The sequence below is a fragment of the Ovis canadensis genome, chromosome 10 (assembly GCF_042477335.2).
Source record: "Ovis canadensis isolate MfBH-ARS-UI-01 breed Bighorn chromosome 10, ARS-UI_OviCan_v2, whole genome shotgun sequence".
NCBI lineage: Eukaryota > Metazoa > Chordata > Mammalia > Artiodactyla > Bovidae > Ovis > Ovis canadensis.
In genome coordinates this window covers 36,199,410-36,222,387 of record NC_091254.1, presented here as the reverse complement: position 1 = coordinate 36,222,387, position 22,978 = coordinate 36,199,410, and the positions used below count along the sequence as shown (strand labels likewise).

The window sequence follows — 22,978 nt, the reverse complement described above, 5'->3', positions numbered from 1 at the left end:
CGCGGGCGTGGGCCACTCTCCTCCTGGTGCTCCCAACCCCTGAAGCCCAAGTATTCCCTGTCACATTGCTCTCGGGTCACTCGCCCTTAACACCTGCGCCGTCAGTAGTTATCTAAGCCCTGACCCGTTGTGACCTCTGAAGGCAGAAGTTGTATCATCATTGGCTGCACAAGGCAAAGGAATAATACCACTGGTGATCCATGGAGAGGGAGGCTGGCAAAACCAACCAACCGGTGTGCGGAAGAATGCCACAAGTTACACCAACAGTGCTGTCAACACTAACCACTCAGAGATGCCTCTTACTATCAGCGGACAAGTGCTTAAGGCTAGCAAGCATGAGCCTAATAACCTAGATGTACGTGGACCGAGCAATAAAAATATCAACAAATCTGAGACATGAATGACACGACACTGTGGTGGAATTTACTGAAAGGCATGTTCTACTTAACCAAAATACTGTAAGAACCACTTTTCTCCCAAGTGTGAGATAGTGAGATGAAGCACACGTTAAAAACTGAGGATCAAAATAACAGCCATTACTGTAGTGAACAAGGTGTTTTCAAACACCCCAAGGAGACGTTTTAACCAAACTGCAGTGGTATCAGCCTTCAGCCCGGAGACTCTACCACACCCATCCTGTCACCTGTAGCTACTATCTAGCCTAAAACAGCTGATCTCTAGGCTGGGCCACACTTCAAAAACAGTACACCAGCTCTTACCAGCAGAGGAAAAGGTTTTCATCGACTGCACGACACTTTCTCTACTTTTTGGAAGGACGGTGGGATGAGGCAGGGTGCCAACAGGGGTGGAGGAAGACGCTGCAGGCAGATGTCCTGGGGGACTCTACTGTCAGGTGGCCCCCTGCCCCTCTAGCCTCCCCACCCATGCCACTTCCTCACGGCCACTCCTAGTCCCCACTTTCTATAAAAGCCCATCTGCTCACATCCCTGACCCTGCTTCAAACCCCCCGGCTTCCTTTTTCCATCAGATAAGGATCAAGTTCATGTAAGCCTCTCAGAGCTGACCCTGCCTGCCTTTGCAGCCTTGTTTCACCCTGAATCTCCCTTCAGACTTTGTACTTAGGACTCCCAAAATGTACTGTGTCCTTTCATGCTTCCCGGAGGCTCTCGAGAGAAAGCCCTTGCGTTCCTCCCCGGGGAAGGCTCCCTGCCCTTGTGACTGGAGGGAGGGCACTGCTGTCTCCTGTTTTCTTGTCCTGCACCCTGAGTGCTTTGCAAAATGCAGGAGGACGGAGCATGGAGTCCAGGAGTACGTGACGTCTGAGCACTGGTGTGCTCCTGGGAGCACTACAACATTCCCACCGCCCTGAGGCGGACAACTGTCCATCCCAGTCACACAAAGGGGCACCAGAAAGCCCGTGTTCTCTTCCTAAAGACACCTTTAGGCTACACCCTCACTAATCTCCCAATCGAGACCTCTTTCCTTCGTCCATTTGTTTCAAATGCGCTCTACCACAGGGGAGGCACTGTGCTAGGCACTGCAGTGAATGAATGGATGAATGAAAAGCAGACAGATGGACAGATAAGGCACTGTCTCCACGCTCAGGAAGCTGAGTGCCTACTGGGGGATTCTATAACCCCTCAGAGTACAGCCTCCAGGAATTATTTCACATTTTCAGTACAGTACACATAGACAGTAAGTCTCTACACATTCAGTGCCTTTTTTCTCACCCACTGTTTAACCTCCTTTCCCTACTAAAGTCATCCTCTTACGCTTGGATGTTTCCCAAGTTTTACACCCTTATGACACATGGCAGCGTAAAGGCGGACTGGCGGTGCCAATAAATGAAACCTGCAGTTACAGACAGGGAATGAAATCTCCATTCTAGTGGTGCAGAGAACTACAAAGACTAGCCCAACATCTTCATTCTACAGAACAAGCAGCCCAAGACAGGGGACAAACTACCCGACTGCCTGCGGTCTTCCAACAGACTACAGCTAAGCCTGACTTAGAATCGAGACCTCCTGTCTCAGCTCCATTCTTTTTCCCTCTATCTGCTCTGCCCCTCAACTGACAGTAACATGTCCCCTGTGATATGCTGGATTCAAACCACAGTCACAGGAAAAGCTGAACTGGTGTTTCTTGGGGGCAGAGGAAAGGACAAAAGCCAAAGGCAACCAAGTAGCACCAAAGAAATCTCCTAAGCAAAGGCTTCCTTCAGTTGCCAGCATTTTTCGAATTTGTGGTAAATAGAATCACTGGTCCTAATTGCTCCCATGTGGTTAATTCTCATGGCCCCCTTGCTGAAGTGTCCTTCTCTACTGCTCGATTTCAGGCTTGGCCATGTGGCTTATTTTAGCCAACAGGGGCAAGGAATGAAATTGCGAAGTAAGGCTCCCCTTTTGTGCATCTGACATCACCCCAAGAAGAATTTACCCCAGATACTTACTTACCTGCCAGCGGGGGCCTCAGAGTGAGAAGCTACCCTAGACAACTTCATACAGGTGAGCAAGAAGTAGAACAATACGTGCTTACAGGTGTACAGCTCTGAGATGTCCGGGTGGTTTGTTACGCAGCGAAAGCTAACTGATACAATGTCTTATTTATCCTCAAGCCAAAAATGCTTACTTGTGGTTATCCATCACTGTTGCATCCCCTCAGAGTACTCGCATGCTGTCAACGTAGAAACTGATTTACTCTCTTTTACTTCCATTTTGCTAATTTCTTGAGACCATCTCTTATCTGAATTATCTTCAGAAAAGAATCTTGTCTTCAAATTAAAGTGTTATCTCCAAGTGCTTCACTGATGCTTGTGGTAGGTATTATGTAAGTGGGAGAAAAACGTATCCTTTCAGCATAATCTCATGAAATGCCTTGTCTCCCTTTAAAGCAGTAAGATTTGTCATGATCGCCATTAATTTAATAAAGATAATTTTCAGCTCATATGATAGATCCTACAGATAGGTGGGAAGGGAATACATGTATCTTTCAATGCAGGTACTAAAAAATTTTTTCAGGGTTGCTTTAAAGCCTTCACCCAGAATAAATGCTAAAAATACCAATTTTAAAAAATATATAAATTTTTTAGAAGATCCTCTAAATCAGGGTAACATTAAACAATGACATTCAATGCAAATATCCTTTGATATAGCCATTTTCTGATTTCACCACATAACCTGATGATGTTAAAACTACTCCAATTTAATTATCATTATCGTTTGTAATTTTTGAAGCTCAGTAGACTTGAAATAGAATTACATTTGGATGACAAAATCCATTATGCAATAGAGTCATCTGGAGGGTAGAACACCACACTGGAATCCAGGAATCTACAGCTTATTTTTCCTTCTGCTTGCCAGGACAAGGTTAATTTGTTTCCTTTACTCTTTTTTCTGTCTTGCAAAATGAAAAGGATATTATTTCCTCTGAAAGGACATAATTTCCACTTTATATACATATATAACATGTCTAATATATTCATATACTATATTCGCACAGTATTATATACCTGGAATGCAGACAGAATTATGTATGAGCAACATCTGTCGAAGTCCACTGATGGGACACCACAGATTTGAGGGCGTCTAACTCTTGATGTCAAAGCACTTTATGATCTTAGGAAAGAGAAGGCTGATTTGTCCATTGTGGACGGCAGATAGTTAACTAGAATTTGACCAGGAAGACAAAACTAAACATTCCTTCTTGTTCTGGAACCAACACCAGTAGAATAGCACTGTCTAAGGAAGACAGGATTTGTACAGATCAACCTGATGTCTAAGGACAGCCTGCAGGAGAGAAAAAAAAGTCCTCAAGGGTTCTTAACCTGAAGCCTATGGGTAGGATTCAAGGGCTTTAAGAAAACTTAGGTGGGGGCAGAGCAGGGGAGAGACATACATTTGGTATTTACTAACCAATCACTGAAACTTAGCATTTCTTTCAATTATGAAAAGAGCAGTGCAACACAGTATTAGCAGTACCTGTGACTGTGACACCAATGGAAATAGATGTGTCAAAAATTCAAAAGACTTCTTTTTACTTGCGACGAGTAATTACCTAAAAATTATGGTGCCCTGCCACTAAATCCTGTTATTTTAATGCATTGATAAAGAAGCACATGTCCTAACGAGTGACAATTTTGATCACTGTATTCGCTGTAACTGGTTTTCTCTGCCATCACATGCACTGCACCCACCTACCACACCCCTCACTCCCTAGTCTTCATGAACGAAGGAGCCCAGGGCAGGGAGGAAGACAAGCACTCTGCGGAGGAGAGAGGAGGTAACGACCTATATATGTGTCTACAGCAGTGAAATTAAAAAATGGTAATTATGATGAGGCATCTGTCTGTTTGGCACCATCTAAAATCGGCAAGCAATAATTGTACAACAAGGGGGTGTTTAGTGTGTGAGGTTTAGGACATTGTGCCAGAAAACCTAAAGCGTCCAAGTTGTAAAACACTGTAATAAGCAGGTAATCCTGGGCCCAGCGTCCGAGTTTCTGCCCTAACCTGTTCCTTGTGATTGTGATTTTAAAACACCCCAGTGTCAGCAGGTTCATGGTGAGTCAGACCTGAAATAATAAATGGCTTATTTTCCATCCTGATGGAGGAAATACATCACGGCTCATTGTGGCTCACTTAACTGAGGCTGTTTTTACAGGAAAATATAAAAATAACTAAGTCATTCTGCCTGACCACTTTTATTTAAACTTTTTTTTTTAATTAACAAAGCTCTTTACTACATCCACTTTAAAAAGAAAAAGCATGTTTTCAATATAAGTTGCAAAAACAATACCTCACAAACATCTAGAAGGAAAAGTAACATAAACATTCAGAAAGAAAATTAAGTTTTTGACTAACAAATACCCTGGTGGGCCAAGACAACCAATCAGATGCATTCACTTCATCAAGATAAAGTGTTGCTTATTTAAACTGTCAACCATGTGATAATGCTATTAAATGACAGTCAAAATCTTTCACCACCATTTGCTAAGGCTGCCAGGTTTTCGAAAACTACATTTATTTATACACAAATATAGAGACACATTCCAGAACCCAAAGTCTTAGCTACTGCACCCTCTCAACTAAAAGCTGATGGAAAGGTGACAGCGTCACCAAAGGTGAATACTTATTCAATGACATTATGCTGCAAGCAGACGGCCAAACCCATCATGTCTGTGGATAAAATAACTACAGGGAGTGAGCAGTATATTCTACGAACAATGAGCTGATTTTGTCCTGCACTTCAACACTTTCTGTGTGACCTTACAGAGTTCTAGAGATCACTGATGCCACTGCTTCAGAATGTAATCTTGTTTGCTCCCCAAAACTCTGCAAGAGTAGTTCAGTACATTTTGGGGGAAAAAAAAAAAAGACATCATCACTGCAGCCAACATTAGGTACAAACAGTGCATATTTCAGGATCTGACCAGATGATTGAGAATTACATAGAAAGTACTCAGTGTGTAATACATCTGAAGACAAAATGAATTCACAGCTCTGCTGACTTATTACAAGGAGAGGGTTAACTTTCATTCCATCGCCTTGAAATGGTGCTAAGAGGCAGAAAAACCCGTTGGGAGCTCCCACTGACTTACCTGCCCATTCTCTTCTCACCTGTGTCCCTGAACAGGGATGGGGGGAGTAGGGAAAGAAGGCATGAAGGCAAACAGCAGAAGCTTCATTTCTGCATGCTGTTGCTCCCAATTTCAAAGAAGAGTTTTATTAATAAAAGGCAGAAACTCTACATACAGTCCATCACAAGCCCTTCTGTCCCTCTCCTCCCGTCACTGCTGTAGTGTTATCGACAGTTTAAAAAAAAAGAAACACTAAGAACTAAGGATCTAGCTTTTGCCCTGCCTTCTGCAGGAATTACCAAGGGCAGGGTCCTTAGGTTTTACAGAGGCTTAGCAGGAAAAAAAAGCCTTGCATTCAGACATTCCAAATCTCCCTCTTCTGTTTATTAGCTGTCTCCCTGTGGAGACCGATAGAATCTGGCTTCACCACCTCTCCCACGGGGTCCTGTAAAGTTCAAGTGGGACAGAGCGTGGCAGGCACACAGCACGTCACACACTCAAATATTAAGAGATCATGCCACTTACAAGGGGAAAAATGCTACACGGGCTCCATGCATCTGTGAAAGAAAGTATCAGGATGATACCTCAGGTTTTCAAACTTCAGGGAGAAACAAGAGAAGAGATTCTTTCTTTCTTTCTTTTTTTTTTTTTTTTGACCACACCGTGTGGCTTGTGGGATCTTAATTCCCCAACCAAAAATTGAACCTCGGCCCTCAGCAGTGAAAGCTCAGAGTCCTAAGCACTGGACCGCCAGGGAACTCCCCAGAAGGAATTCTTGACAGATATATCTGCTGTGTTACACACATACACACAAACAAGTGCAAGCATACTTAACAAAATGCCTTTCAAAAAGAAGGCTGACCCTACAGTTTCTATAGCCAAGAATTGTTAAACTCCCAGACACAAAATTTCTTGTTGTTTAAGTCAATTCCATGAGTGGTTTATCAACCAATCTAAAATTTTAATGTCAACTTTTTAAAAAAGAAAATGACCCACAGACTCTGCTTTCCCTTTCCCCATATTCCTTTCATCATCAACATAAAGGCAAAGAACTCAACTTCTACTAGTCACAATCGTCACAAACCTCCTATATGATCTCAAGCATTTGAACCTTGAGATCTTGGGTTAAAAAGAACATCTGATGGGAATAAACTCTTATTTCCCCATCAGGATTATTACTAGGTCAATGAAACACAGCCGAGTATGAGAGTCCTCTTCGGGGGGGGCAGGGGGCCCCGGCATGTGTGTTGGGGGCAGGGTCTATGTGCGAACGGCTGTGAGATGGAAGAGACAGTGAAAAGGTCAGTGGCCTGCCACCTCTCTCTTCCTGAGGCACCCAAGGATGTGACATGCTGACATGTGGTTAGCAAGAGGCCCCTCCTCCCTTTATGATCTGCTTCTCTACCCCATCCCCAATCTAAATCAATTTTTATTTTCAGTTAAAAAAAAAAAAAGTTGCCACACATAGAGGGACTTTAAGCCTGAGACTGTAATCACATCAAAGTCTGGAACTTCAAAGATGCAGCCCCCACAGCAGCAGCAGCTCGGCTTCCATCTGCAGCGTGCGTGGCACTGTGCACGCCGGCGCCCCTGATCCAAGGCCCTGATGAGTGTGTGGGCAGCGGGGCCGCGACACACGCGCTGTGAGTCTGGGTTTCCTGACCCTCGCTTGGCTGAGTTGAGGCGGGTGATTAGGGGGCGTGAGCATCTGCATTTGAAACAGGTCCCCAAAGAGGAAGCACATTCAGGTCACTTGAACAAACACGAGCGCAAGTCACACCAGAACCATCTGACGGCCCGCCCGGCAGCCCCGCCCCTTCAGTTGTACAGTCTTCCGGGCCTGTGACCAGGACTGACGCGACAGCTTTGACAAGACTTAAAGCTGGACCCTCATGGCTTGTACCATGAAACGGCTCATTTTTCTAAGAGCCTTGAGAGACAGAAGGGAAAGTAAATCAAGTAAAATCAGAAGGAGAAAAAAAACTAGCATGTGACCCAGCATCTGAACTACTAGTGGTTACCTTTCCTCTACCAAGCAACATAGTAGTTTCCAGAGGTATTTCCCAGCAATTCTACTTCCTGATTTCAGTAGCCACTGTTTCAGGAATAAGAACAAAATTCAATACAGAGGCAAATGTTGGAAAAGCCCCCGGGAACTGACCTGGCCCAGTGGTTACGGGCAAGTTCACCCGGCCATGCCAAGATGCTTCCCAAAGCCTAAGTGTTTGCTGTAGGCTTGATCCCCATCTGAGTTTAGGCAGGTTCCATCTCCTTTGGTGGCTGGAAATTTTGAGGCCAGATACATTCAACTACCAGGAAATGACACGCGCTAAATCCACTTTAGGAAGGCAAGAGCACTGGGGGGAATATGACCCTCTGTTTCAAAGCATGATCCTGCAATGTGATGGCGCCACACTTGATTCACCTGAAAATGATACCCAGGAAGTAGCCTAAGTTACTCAAGGTCACTGGAATTGTAAAAGACCTGTAAGAGACCAGTCAGTCTGGTCCACCTTATTTTGCAAACAGAAAACTAAGGAACAGAGGGGACAAATCTTCACGCAGAGGGTCTTGTTCCTGAGAGCGAGGCTAGACGATCTTTGGTGTTGCGCTGTCCGTGGAAGACACATAGGCCCTGGGCCCTGCAGAGGAAGAAGGACAAGCCCAGCAGTGTTCCTCCCACCTGGTGGGCAGCCTTCCAACAACCTCGACCACTCAGAAAGCGTCTCTCCTATTTAAACAACTGTGAGTCAGAGAAGCCAGGCCAGAAGGAAAATGAGGAGAGTACTAATCCGCAGAGCACAGAGACCACCTGAGACCCTCATCCAGCACCTGCTGGGTCTAAATAACCTGAGTATAAAATAAGGTCAGTTATTTGAAAGTGAAAGTGAAGTCACTCAGTCGTGTCCGACTCTTTGCAACCCCATGGGCTGTAATCTACCAGGCTCCTCCGTCCATGGGATTTTCCAGGCAATAGTACTGGAGTGGGGTGCCATTTCAACCTGAGTATACAGTAAGGTCAGTTATTTAGCACACTCTATTACCCAGGTTCTCCTGAGGCCTCACTCGATCCTATGTAAAGGACCATTTTTAAGGAGCTGGGAGACCAAACTACACACAGCTGAGAAGAGGTGCTTCAGTAGCCCCAGAGGACACTACAACACAGGTGGGAAGTGAAAAGTGGATATTCCCAATGACCACACCAGTCACACTGTCAGGCTAGAGCATATGGTGACATCAGAGGTAGAGGGAAAGCACGCTCCTGCAGCAAATGGTTGCTGGGCACGTACACGTCCTGGGTTCAAAGGAACAAACAGAACACACAGGCGATGCTTGTCCTTGTGGAGCCTGGGCTCTGCAGGGGAGATGGACAGAGTAAACGCAGCGGATCGGGTAGCAATAAATGCTATGAGGGAAAATAAAGTGGGGATGGAGGCGGCTATAATTATCAACAGAGTGGTCAGGGAAGGTCACGTGGGAAAGGTGACATCTGAGTAAAGGAGGTGAGGTGAAGGAAGTCAACCGTTCAGACACTTGGAGAAGAGCGTTCCAAGCTGAGGTGAAACACGGCACCAAGGCCCTGAGGCAGAAGGATGCTTGGCCTGCAGGAAGGTCAGTGTGACCAGAGGGACGTGAAGGAGGAAATGAGTTCAGAGAAATGACTGGGGGGTCAGGCTTGGGGAGGAGCACTGGAGGAGCCTGGGCTTGCACACTGAAGGAGCGGGGCGGTGAGGGGTGGGGAGGGTCAGAAGAGGGGCTGTGAGCGGAGGACTGCTCTGGGGAGGACCGCTCTGGGCCTGCGGCGAAGGGAAGCAGAGCAGAGCAATTCTCTGCTCACGCCCCGCCCCACGCCCCGGGGCTCCTTCCAGGCGCAAGCCAAGGTTCCTCCGGCATTCCAGAAACCAACAGGTGCCATGCCTGTCAAACTCACATTACCTGCATTTCTAGATATTGCATCCAGAGTAATTCAAGGCTTAGGGACAGCAGAAGTACATGTACAAACTCGCAACAAACACTCTTCACGCTTCCAATTTCCAGAGTGGGGTCCCATGTTACAGGATTAGATTTTGGTGGGTGACTCTCCTAAACTGGGTGATGAGGCAGAGAGAAGAGTGACTGTCATTTTACTGAAGAGCAGAGTGACAACTGAGAACAGAGCAGGAGCTTTAAAACCAAGAGGCTTGGAGACAGACAGACCTGGATCTGATTCCAGGTTGTCCTTTTCATTAACTATGTCATCTACCGAAAATAGCTAAGCCTTGATTTCCACTTGGAAGAAGGGGAAGAGCAACATTATCTACCTTATATGGTGGAATAAGAATTAGAATCACACTCAGAATAAGTAGTGCTCAGTAAAAGGCAGCTATCTCATTAGCTTGTCTCCAACTCAAGCTTGATTTTTATTTCTACTGCCATTCCAGGAGTAGAAAGCAGTACAAAAATGGAGTTGGCTGCACTCCTTTTAAGTCCTGAGAGAGACAGACTGGTGGTTATCTACATATGCGTGAGCCTCCTTAAAAGAAACTTGATGGATTAATAGTACCCTTTAGCATTATATAATTATTTGTATATAGTATTAAATATGATTTGTATAATTTCTCCTAATTAAAAGGCTTGGCATCTCTCTTATGTAATGGCCCATATTCCAGCAAAGATTTATCCTTCATTTTAAAATCTCAAACATACAACTGTGGTTTAGAGCTAGACTTACAGATGGGATGTTTATTCAAAACAAAACCTTTGACTGAACTGGCTGAGTCTCAACATGACAGCCCAAGATATCACTCCTTGGGTGATCCATGGCCTGGTCACCCATGGAGTTTCCTTCTTTTCTGGCAGAAGGCAATTCTGCTTTTCCCAAGTCAAAGATACGTAAACAAAAGATATCAACCTTTCATCAATTCCACATTAATTCCACTTTTCGCTAGCCCATTTCCTCAACTGTGAACACGGTTAAATAGCAGGTAGGTACTTCAGGACTGCTGTGATGATTAAAGGCAATTAAGTTGTATGCCAGGCACAGAGTGATGAAAAACAAAAAGTGAGCTATTTGCTGTTATTACTAATATTACTCCTGGTTTTGCCCATTCTGCAAGAATTCCTAGAGCTGTAAGTAAGCACGGAGGAGGAAGGGAGCTCCTCGTACAGATCGGCGACTCCTCAGGACATTATCCGCTTGGATGGTTAGAATCACAGATCTAAGCCTATGCCAATCACCTCTCAGGGCTCGAGCGGGCTGATAGGTTAACACATTTATACAGTCAAATTCTCAGCTGAAAAAAATACCTTTTATCAAGAGTACCACTTAATCGAAACAAAACAACCTAATTTGCATTAATTTACCTTTCCACTAATCCTCCAATGGGAGAGTTCACAGAAAACAATGAACTATAGGTAAAGGAGAAGAGGAACAATGGAAAGGAGAGACTAACTGGCTTCTGAAAAATAACACAACCTTTATACTGAAATATATTTCCCCAACTATCAAAAATCTGACCAGAAAACAGTAACCTACTGGAAGACCACTCCATGAATACAGGCTTTTCTAAGTGGTACTGGGCATCATGCGGGACATTCGTCCTTACTGGTGCTGGCTTGTTAGCCAAGCTCTTCTTACTCCATGTGTATCTATCACATCATGAGGCAGAAGGCAGACCAGCAAACCCACCAATGACAAGCAGCAAAATCAGATAAGTAAGCATCAACAGCAGGATTAATTTACACAGACAAACTAGAATGCTGGGCTAAAAGTCAAGGTAAAATTGAAAGTTTAACAGAGTTGTTTAAAAAAAAAAAAAAAAAGACATGAAATAGGATAGTCCTTATATGTGGAATCTGAAAAAAATGGTACAGATGAGCTAGCTTATTTACAAAACACCAAACTAGAATAAATAAAACCCATGTGGTCCAGTGGTTGACACCCAAACTTTCCCTGCTAAGGGTGCAGGTTCAATTCCAGGTCAGGAACCTAAGATCCCACAAGCCATGTGATATCTCCAAAGGAAACATAAAAAATAAAATTTTTAAAATTGAGCCACTTACGTAAAAAACAAACTTATGGTTACCAGGGGAGAAAGGTTTAAACTGAGAGATTGGGACTGACATACACACACTACTGTATATAAGATAAACAATAAGGACCTCTGTATGGAACAAGAAATTCTACTCAATGACCTGTAATCACCTATATGGTAAAATAACCTAAAAAAGACTGGATACATGTATATGTGTAACTGATTCACTCTGCTTTACACCATAAACTAACACAACAGTGTAATCAACTATACTCCAGTACAAATTTTAAAAGATGAGAGAAACTGGGGGGAAAATATGTTTGGAGGTAGTCAGAGAAATGTCTGCTGACTGCAGGCTTCAGAGGAAGCATCGGAGTGATACAGATCCTGAATAAGCTGTTAAAAGATATAACCTGCAGAAACGAAGTATAGTTTTCAGATCACAGGAACGTTCCATGTGCTCAGAAGAGGCCAGGTAACAGCTAGAGGACCAGTGAGCTCTTTATTATCACTTAAAATGCACATAAGAGTACCTGTCAAAAAGAGAACGGAGGCCGGTTCCACAAACTCGAGTCAAAGAAGTCCTTACCTCTGGAGATAGAAAGGGACTAGGTGACCCTCTCTAGGAGATGCTGAGAGGGGATGCAACCCAGTCTCAGCTCTGAAATCACGCACCTGGGAATTGCTGCCATATCACAGCCTCAGAGCACCAACAAGAAATAGATCAGTAACGTGCTCAAAGCCGACAGTGCTAATATTGCTGCTTTTAACAGCAGACCACTCATGAAGCTCCTAAGACCACAAAGAAATGATGGACCACAGGAGCTTCCCCAAAGCTTACCAGAACCCACAGCAGTGCTTTGCTTTATAATATCTAAAATTGCACCAAAGAACAATAGCCAAATACCACTTACGGGGTTTCTCCCACCCTATCCCACCACTGATAAACTTCCAGAACTGATTCATATTGTATTATGAGGATGGTACTCTGACTAAAGGAGAGGGTGGGTAACCATCTCATCATAAATTAAATGGGGGTTAGCCAGGCAAATGGCAGGAGGACACTGTGTATGAGTTTCAATTCAGGTCAGTCACTCAGTCGTGACCGACTCTTTGCGACCCCATGGGCTGCAGCACACCAGGCCTCCTTGTCCATCACCAACTCCCGGAGCTTGCTCAAACTCATGCCCATCCAGTCAGTGATGCCATCCAACCATCTCACCCTCTATCGTCCCCTTCTCCTCCTGCCTTCAATCTCTGTCACCATCAGGGTCTTTTCCAATGAGTCAGTTCTTCACATCAGGTGGTCAAAGTATTGATAGCTCATTTGGTAAAGAATCCACCTGCAATGCAGGAGACTGTGGTTTGATTCCTAGGTCAGAAGATCTGCTGGAGAAGGGATAGGCTACCCACTCCAGTATTCTTGGGCTTCCCTTGTGGCTCAGCTGGTAAAGAATCCGCCTGCAATACCAGAGACCTGGATTTGATCCCTGGGTTGGGAAGATCCCCTGGAGAAGGGAAAGGCTATCCACTCCAGTATTCTGGCCTAGAGAATCCCATGGACTCTACAGACCATGGGGTTCACAAAGAGTATATGAGGTTAATACTTTTTAAAACCTACCAACTCCACTCGAAATATTTTTTGGAAAATTTTAAAAGTGTATGGAATCACCCATTCTCCCAATCTCCTTATAAACGCGAAAAGGAACATATGATTACAACTTTCAGTGAGATTGTTTCAGTAAAGGAAATAACTATCTCACTGAGTACACCTAACAGTATTTCATGTATATAACAAAGAATATTTCTGGCATTTCATTAGTTAGAAATTTTAATAATACCAGTATCAGCAGCAAAGATTTGTGTCTATGTTCTAAAGTCCCTTGCCAATTATAAAACGTGGTTTTAAATGCTATTTGAAAAATAACAAAAAATCTAGTAACAAGGTTTTGATTGGATAAATTTAAGTCAGAATTCATGAAAGTATTACTTATTGTGATAAAGTAGCTTGTTAGTACACACAAAATTGATTAAAGCTTTAATGCAATAGAATTACCATGGTGAACTGAAAGAAACACAAAACACAGTAAATTAATCCCACTTAAGCAAACAAACAAAAGGACTTCCCTGGTGGCTCAGATGGTAAAGCTTCTGCCTACAATGCAGGAGACCCAGGTTCAATCCCTGGGTCAGGAAGATCCTCTGGAGAAGGCAATGGCATCCCACTCCAGTACTCTTGCTTGGAAAATCTCATGGATGGAGGAGTGTGATAGGCTACAGTCCATGGGGTCGCAGAGAGTCAGACACGACTGAGCGACTTCACTAAGCAAACAAAGGTGGGAGGGGGAATAAAAGCATCGCCACAGACTATCATATATGTGGCGTGTTGATAAACTGCTTATTATGACCTAGAACCTATGTGACATGGCACAAATGCACGATTAAGTACAAAGTGCGTCATCTGAAAACTCTCCCTCAACAGGCCTCCTTCCCAAGCAAAATAAAATAAACATGGCATCAGCAATCTACACTGCTTGTAGTCCCCAGTGCTAATGGATCACTTCTCCAACAAATACAGCAAATTCTGACTACTGCTCAGTTAAGTATCCAGTTTCCCACCATTAATGCTCAGGATGGAAGCGTAGAAATCCAAGTGCGGCCTAAAAGAGAACTTTGTAAGCTAGAGTTCAGAACTGATGATTCCAAACTGTGGTGCTAGACAACACTCTTGAGAGCCCCTTGAGTTGTGATGTGAAACCAGTCAATCCTAAAGGAAATCAACCCTGAGTAATCATTGGAAGGACAGATGCTGAAGCTCCAATACTCTGGCCACCTGATGCAAACAGCCAACTCAATGGAAAAGACACTGATGCTGGGAAAGATTGAGGGCAAGAGGAAAAGGGGACGACAGAGGATGAGATGGTTAGATAGCATCACCAACTCCATGGACAAAAATCTAAGCAAACTCCAGGAGACAGTAAAGGACAGAGAAATCTGCTGCAGACCATGGGGTCGCAAAGAGTCGCGCTTGACTTAGCAACTGAACAACAACATAATACGTAAATCTACATTAACTTAAGCCTCAATTTAAAAGTCTAATTCTCCACAAAGAAAGAGAACACAGTTATATGATCTTGTGATAATTCCACATAAGGCAACTGCCTCTTTAAAATATTTTCGGTGCGAATTAAAGGAAAATACACCTCATGATAAGTAATTATATGGACACCAACCTTCCCACAACCATCTGAAGACAAGTCTTCACAGGCACACCATCAAAAGCAATCCGGGACACGAGAGATTATCGTCTCTATTTTACGGACGCAGAAACTGAAACAGGAATGTCCAAGTGACAAGCGTGACCAGGGACAGGGGCCAGGGCGAAAAGCCTTTTCCGTCTTTACTACTCTTCACTTTAACACCTAAGACTACTTTAGAAAATACCTGGCTCTCTATGTTCTATCCAGATATAATAATAGAATCACTGATTTTAGGCATCACCATAGACTAATGTAAGTGATCAATATTTTACCAAATGGAAAACCTAACAGTTCCTAGAGCTGCCCTGTGAGAGCTCTAGGAGTGAGAGCTCTCCTGCCCCACACCCTGCAATGTTCTTTGTTTTACAAGGATTATAAAAATAACTCTTGGTCAGTTAAGATTGCTAAATTTCCCAGACTCTATTATATGGAAGATCCAGAGGTAACTCTTTGCACTTAGTGAACTATTACACACGCACAGAAATGATAACTAGACTACATAGGCTACATAACGAAACTGTAAACTCCACCTATGCCTCTCTCCATTCTAAGCCCATCCTTAAGGTGAGGCTCTGCATATGGTCTCAGCTGGAGATCTTGGCCTACTTTCACTTGCGGGGCCATGAACTTCCCTAAAACTTGGTACACTAGACTCAGGCCAAGATGACACCAGCCTCGACTCCTTAAAGCTAAGAAGACAAACTTCCCTCCACCTAAGGCTGAAGAGTTACCAGCTACCAACCTGTGCCCAAGGGTGACTTCACTGCACGGGCCCTTCATGCAAATAACTTCAATCTGGCCACAGGCTCTAACACTCCTAAGATTTCACAACCTCTTTCTAAACTGGAGGTGTCACGGTGTCCATCAAGTATGCAGAAATGAATATATACACCTCGGAGACAAAAATGCCTTCCCAGTTTTTCTTTACTTCTCCCGCCTCCTCTTTCATTATTTCATTTCCCGATCACGAGCCTTACTGGGACCCTGCAATGTGCTCTGCTCTCATCCAGTGCCATCTACAGCCAAGCAATTTCATCAGTATTTCCTCCCCCTACTTGGCCTCTCAGAGCCAAGCAACCTCCCCCATGCATCTCACACCTGTTCATCGCCCCCAAGTCCAGAGGATCCTCTTTCCCCACCTGCTCAAAACCCTCTGACACTTTATAAAAGTTGTACTCTTCCGAATTGTCAATTGCCTAAAAGATGAAAACTGAGGAACTGTTCAAATCCAAGGAGACTAGAGAAGGTGATGCTTAAGCGCCTGTGTGCTCCTGCACTGGGCCTGTGCCACGAGAAGCAGGCGTGACTAAGGACATCACCAGGAAGCTGACAAAGCTGGAACACGGGATAAAACAGAGGATAAAAAAGGCTGTATTCCTGAATGTGGTAGCTGTACAATGGATACTGAAAAGCTTACACTTGTTCTTTGAAAATATACACGGCAACATTAAGGAATAAAGCGACACCATTTATATCAGCTACTCTTTTCAACTGGAGTATAGTTGATTTACAATCTGTTAGTGTCTGTTATACAGCAAAGTGAGTCAGTTATACAAATATCCACTCTTTATATAAGCTACTCTTGAACAAACTGGGGGGAAATGTATGTCTACTATATAAATTTACACACTCATGCATATATACGGGACTTCCCTCGGTTTTTCCAGCAGTCAAGTACGGATGTGAGAGCTGGACCATAAAGAAGGTTGGGTGCCAAAGAATTGATGCTTTTGAGTTGTGGTGCTGGAGAAGACTCTGAGAGTCCCCTCAGAGGGGAAAGGAAATCAAGGAAATCAAACAGTCAATCCTAAAGGAACTCAAGCCTAAATATTCACTGAAAGGACTGATGCTGAAGCTCCAATACTTTGGCCACCTGATGCAAAGAGCTGACTCAATGGAAAAGATCCCGATGCTGGAAAAGACTGAGGCCAAGAAGAGAAAGGGGCAGCAGAGGATGGGATGGTTGGATGGCCATCACTGACTCAATGGACATGAGTTTGAGCAAACTCCAGGAGATACAGTGAAGGACAGGGAAGCCTGGCGTGTTACAGTTCCCAGGGTCACAAAGAGTTGGACACAACTTAGCGACTGAACAACATCAAATGCTTATATACATCAGAATGCAAGCAAACGTGGCAGATGTTAAAAACTGGTATATCTGGGTAAAGAGTGTGCAGAAGTTCTTGATGTTATTCTTTAAACTTACCCTTTGAGGGGACACAGAAGGAAACTTCACAGTGATGGGTATGTTCATTATCTTGACTGTGGTGAGGTTTCACAAGTACATATGTGTGTCAAAACTCATCGAGGAGCACAGTAAATACGTGCAACAGATGAATGTCAGTTATGCCTCAATGAAGCAGTTTCTTAAAAACATATATGCACAGCCCTTTGAGGGTTTCAGTCTTCGTGAGCTCTCTCACAAAAGCATCTCAACACACCTTGAACCGCGTGGCCCTCTCGCCCCTCTTCTGCGCTTTTCGCCCTTCCTTCCCACAGTCCTGAAGAACTCGCTGTGTTGTCTGAGCTTGCCTTCTTCCCTCTTTTTGTTCATTCTTCTACTACTTCCTGGAAAAGGGGGAGTGGAATTTGAACTTACGTGGCCTAGACTCAACTCTCATCTGTATCCAGTCACACGCTCAGTTGGCAGCCCAGCTCCTAGCCTGAGAAATAGGGATTAAGACCACCTACAGTCCAGACACAGACGGGGGACTGGTCCAGCGGCTAAGGGTCCAGCTGAGTGAGGTGGAGAGATGAGAGAGTTCTACAGACTGAGACGATACACAACAGCGTCAAGGGTCATTACCTCCACACATCTGAAGCCTGCAGGCTCAACCCTCTTCCCCACGTCTTCTCCCAGCCACCTTCTCCAAAGCAGACTCATCTCTCCCCTGAATTCACACAGTATTAGAGAGACACTCAGTGAGGCCACCCTAGGTCAGCCAGGTTCATCACAAGGGCATGCCGTGAATAAGGCCCACCTATCTCAATTCCCCGGAGAAGGCAATGGCACCCCACTCCAGTACTCCTGCCTGGAAAATCCCATGGACGGAGGAGCCTGGTAGGCTGCAGTCCATGGGGCTGCTGAGGATCAGACACGACTGAAGTGACTTAGCAGCAGCAGCAGCAGCATCTCAGTTCCCAAGTGTTAACAGCCTCATCTTGATGTGTCCTCCTTGCACATCAGAAGAGCGCAGTATCTGAATGCAATAATCATACTGAGTTACAATGATTAGATCCTAATCACTGAAGGAGCTCAACCAGAAAATGGCAATGAATAGTTGTAATGGGAAGTTCTGAACCGCCTATGCCTGAACCGCCTATGCCTTCCTTCACAACCTGAGGATGGACAAAGTGGCTGGATGTGGGCCCCCGTTCTCAGGCTGAGTTGTGAGCCTTGGCTAAACCCTGGGAGGAGACCACAGATCCGGTGTCCCTGTGGCCATCTGGTCCCACCTGGCCCTCTGAAGCACTGAGCTCTCTAAGAGGAAGCTACAAATGATGGGACTCTGGTAAATATGCACTGGCAGAGTGAGTACACATCATTCAGAAACCAGGGGACCTAGAAGGTGGATGGGAACTGGTGGTCAGGAAGCCTCTGAAAGAACGAGGAGCCGGGTTAGGGCCTCTCTCTAGCTCGGCACTCAAGCTCATCAGCAAATGGAGTGATTGCAACCTCTAGCTATGTCATACTCAGGACTTCCAACTCACTGCTCACTACTTTAAAGACGCTGGTATCTTCTACCTTTCTATCTTCAAAGGGTAAGGGAAGAAGGTTTAAAATGTAATTAGCTAGACCAGGAGCCCCAGACTGGCCAAAATGCTAGGCATTTTGTTCTAGGAATTCAGGTACTGTTAATTTCAACAACAAGAGGAACCAAAACCCAGAGAATCTGATTATATAGAAAATCTGCATGTAGTTTATACACACGTAAGCCAGGGGAATCCTCCAGAACAGCCTGGGCCAGTTTTATCCTTGTTCTTACAGAAGAGCAAAAATGATCAGTCAACAGGAAAAACCACCAAAGGCTTGTCATTTAATGAGTGGTCTGGTAACCAAGAAAAGGGACTGAACAATCTATTCACTGCCGAGACGTCCTGTGAAAGCTACACACCTTGGCAACAGCACTCTGTCCTTTTCTTGGGTTAAGTCTTCTGTATTTGTTACAAGGGAGGGAGGCTGCCTTGAGATGTAACACCAAGATTCCTCCTGGGCCAATTCTGCTGGAATGTGGTTCATAAGGAGACGAGAAAAAGAACAGAAGAGACGATTCCTCCACACAGGTGTGACTTCCAAAGCCCCGAGAGGCTTGTTGAAGTGTGGGGGGGTTTTCTGCCTGACATAAATGATGCTGTGGGGGTAGATAAGAGAGGAAGAATGAATCCACTGCAATCAATAAAGAAAAAAAATGAAGAGAATACAAAAATAATCACTGCCAAAGTCATCGCTCCAGAGTTCTCAATCCTGTGGGGCTGAGAGGCCAGGTGTGGGGAGCCGCCGCAGATGGGAGTCACGCTGTGGCAGAGAAGGGCTCCCTGCTGACACATTTAAGCTCCAGCTTCGCAACACAACCCGAGTGGACCTCACAATCGGAGGGTAAGTTTAGCACCACCGTTCTGTAAAGCAGAATGCGACCTCACAGTATACACCAGCATTAACTCCAAAGGATCAAAGACCTTAATGGAAGAGCTAATGCTATTCAACTCTTAGAAGGGAATGGAAATCTTTGTAACCTTGGATTAGGCAGTGGGTTTTTTCCTTTTTTATATTTATTTATGTATTTGGCTGCACTGGCTCTGCGTGCATCATACGGTGTCTTCGCTGTGGCGCACAGATGGTCGAGCTGGGGCAGGCGGGCTCCGGGGCACACGGGCTCAGCAGCTGCAGCCGGGAGTCTTAGTTTAGTTGCTCTGCGGCATGTGGGATCTTAGTTCCCCAATCAGGGATCGCACCTGAGTCCCCTGAACCCCAAGGTGGGTTCTTCACCGCTGGACCACCAGGAAGTCGCAGGCAATGGATTCTTAGACAAAAGCATGAGCAACAAAAGAAAAACAGAAATAAACTGGGCTTCGTGTAAATCTAAAACTTGAGTACTTTGAAGAACACCACCACCGTTTTCTACACCCATGTTCATAGCGGCATTACTCACAACAACCAAAACCTGGGAGCAATTCAAGCATCCACGGACAGATGAATGGATAAACCAGTGTGGCACACACACAGGAGGGGATGTTAGCCTTGAAAAGGAAGAAAATTCTGTTCTATGCCACAGTCTCTGTTTGAAAACGTTATACTAGGTGGAAAAAGGCCAGTCACAAAAGGACGACATCGCATGAATCCTTTCATGAGGCACCTAGTACCTAGAGTAGTCAAATTCAGAGACAGAAGGGAGAACGGCGGTTGCCAGGGAACGAGGCTGGAGGGTATGAGGAGTTACTATTTAATGCATCAAGAATTTTTATCTGGCAAAATGAAAAGAATTCTGGAGATGGACAGTGGTGATGGTCACACATTACGATAGCACTTAAAGCCACTGAACTACATACTTCAGAATGATTCAGATGGAAAATTTATGTGGATTTTACCACAATTTTTTAAAGTAGAAGAAAAAAATATACCATACCACCCCCAAGAAAGTGCAAAAGCAACCCACAGAATGGGAGAAATTATTTGCAAATCATATTGATAAAGGATTTTTATCTAGAATATATAAAGAACTCTTAAATCTCAATAATAGAAAATATAAATAACACAACTTTTAAATGGGTACAGAATCCAGGGAGTTCCCAGGTGGCCTAGTGGTTAGGATTCAGTGCTTTTCACTGCTGTGACCCAGGTTCGATCCCTAGTCCAGAACTGAGATCTTACAGGCCACATGGTAAGGTCATAGGAAGAACAAAAACTTGGAATTCTCCAGGCAAGAATACTGGAGTGGGTTGCTATTCCCTTTGATGATCCCCTGGAGAAGGGAATGGCAACCCACTCCAGTATTCTTCCCTGGAGAATTCCATGGACAGAGAAGCCTGGCGGGCTACAGTTCATGGGGTCACAAAGAGTCAGACATGACTAAGCCATTAATGCTTTTAAAAAATAATAAATAAGTAAAGAATCTGAACAGAAATTTCCCCAAAGATGATGTGCAAATGGCCATTAAGATGTGCGACATCATCAGCCATCAGAAAAACGGAAAACAAAGGCACAATGAGGTACCACTTCGTATCCACGAGGATGGCTAAGATAAAAACAGTAATAATATCCAGGGTCGCCAAGGATATGGAGACATTAGCATCCTCACACACTCCCGGCACAAATATAAAATGATGCAGCCACTTTAGAAAAGTTACCATATGACCCATCTATTCCATCCTAGGTATATATCCAAGCCAAGGGAAATAAAAAGGTATGTCCACACACCCAAAATATGACACATGAGTGGTCCCACAGCAACATTATCCTAAGAGTTTAAAGGCTGAAACAACCTAAATGTTCACCAACGGATAAAATGTAGTTTATTCATACAGTGGAATACTATTTGGCAATAAAAAGAAATGAAGTGCACACTACAAAAATGGGTGAATCTTGAAAATGTCACGCTAAGTGAAAGCCAGTCACAAAAGATTGTGTATTATATACAAGATGTCCAGAGTGGGCAAATCCATAAAGACAGAAAGCAGATGAACAGTTAGCAGCCCAAGGGTGAAGTGCAGGGGGCAATGGAGAGTGATTAGCCATAGTGACAGGTTTCTTTGAGGAGTGATGCAAATGGTCTACAGTTGACTGTGGAGATGGCTGCACAATTCTATGAATATACTAAAAATATTGAATTTTACTATTTAAATGGGCTAACTGTACAGTATGCGAATGATATCTCAATGAAGCCACTATGAAAAAATATAACTGTGAATGTCTATCCATGCCTTACCTAAAAGGTACCGAGACATAGTAACTCTCTGAATGGCAAAGGAAAAAATTCACAAGTCTCCTTAAAATCAACTAGAGGAACTCAAACTACTGGCCCAGGCACACCTCATCAGTAGAAGCGCCTTCTGTATGCATCGTGCCTAGCATCCAAGGCCATTTGAATGAAGTGACAAGGCACTATACCCCAGCACCTCACTCACCATTAAGGTTGGAAGCTTACTCATGAGAGGTGCCTTTACGACCTAGGACTTGACGACTCCTGAACGTCAAACTGTCCTGCCCACGTGACAGGTAGGCACGACAGCCTACCAAGGTGTGTTCTTCCATAGCTATGACTTAACAGCAAAAGATGAAGGCTCACTTTTCTAATTAAACTGCCCATGATAAAGTCGCCTCAGAGTTTTCCCAATGACACCACAAAGTCTCGCCTTGTGTTGGGGAAATCTTCAGAAGACTCGACAGCATAACTGGTTCATGTCTACGTGAGTACATAATTAATTATTTGGCTATATAAGCAATAACAAATCTCACTTAAGACATTAAAAAAGTCCCATGTTCAATAAAATGAATATAAACTTAAGAAGTTGCAGTAGGAAACATGTAATTTATAAGTGAGTAAGTATCATCACTAAGAAAGGTAGCTTCGGTCTTATTTAAAAAAAAAAAAAGTACAATTTCAACGTCACTTTAACATCATTCACTAAAATCTACGCCTCTAAACATAACTCGCAACACTTATGAGTCATAACCAACCTTACAGGGCATCTGGCATTGCTCTACATGCTTGAAATGAAATATCAGACATCAGAAATGTTTATTATTACAGAAGAGCCTTTCAATCAAGAAATCCTAAGGCCTACTTCCACATTAACCAGAAAGAGTTTAGAAAAACAGGAACTCCCATTCATCCTGCTTATTCAATTTTTCCTAAGAAGATAATAGGGAGTGAATTCAAGGTAACATTTTTCTTTAGGCTATGTATAACTTCACAGAACCATTACATTGCAAGCTTCTCTTAATATTAAAAAAGAAAAAAATGTAATTACTTCTAATAAAAAGCCTTTTAACCCAGAAGGGCAACTTTTAAAAAGACTTAATTACAGTTTAATATTACAACACACTGGACCGAGGAGGAGACACTATACATTGCCAGGGTTGTTTAAAAAGAAAAATTACCATGGCCAGTTTTGTTTTTAGTCAGCTTCGTAATTCACTTGTCAGGCACTAGCGAAATTTTTGTAATCAGG

The 22,978-nt window shown here is 43.9% G+C and overlaps 1 protein-coding gene and 1 non-coding gene across 2 annotated transcripts in view; one reads left to right on the top strand and one right to left on the bottom strand.

Annotated features, from left to right (window-relative positions):
- Positions 1 to 22,978, bottom strand: part of FOXO1 (forkhead box O1) — a 92,434-nt gene that overhangs the window by 46,405 nt on the left and 23,051 nt on the right. The gene's annotated exons all lie outside the window — the stretch shown is intronic.
- On the top strand, positions 13,674 to 13,746 carry TRNAC-ACA (transfer RNA cysteine (anticodon ACA)). Its single transcript has one exon. It is a non-coding gene; the product is annotated as a tRNA-Cys (tRNA).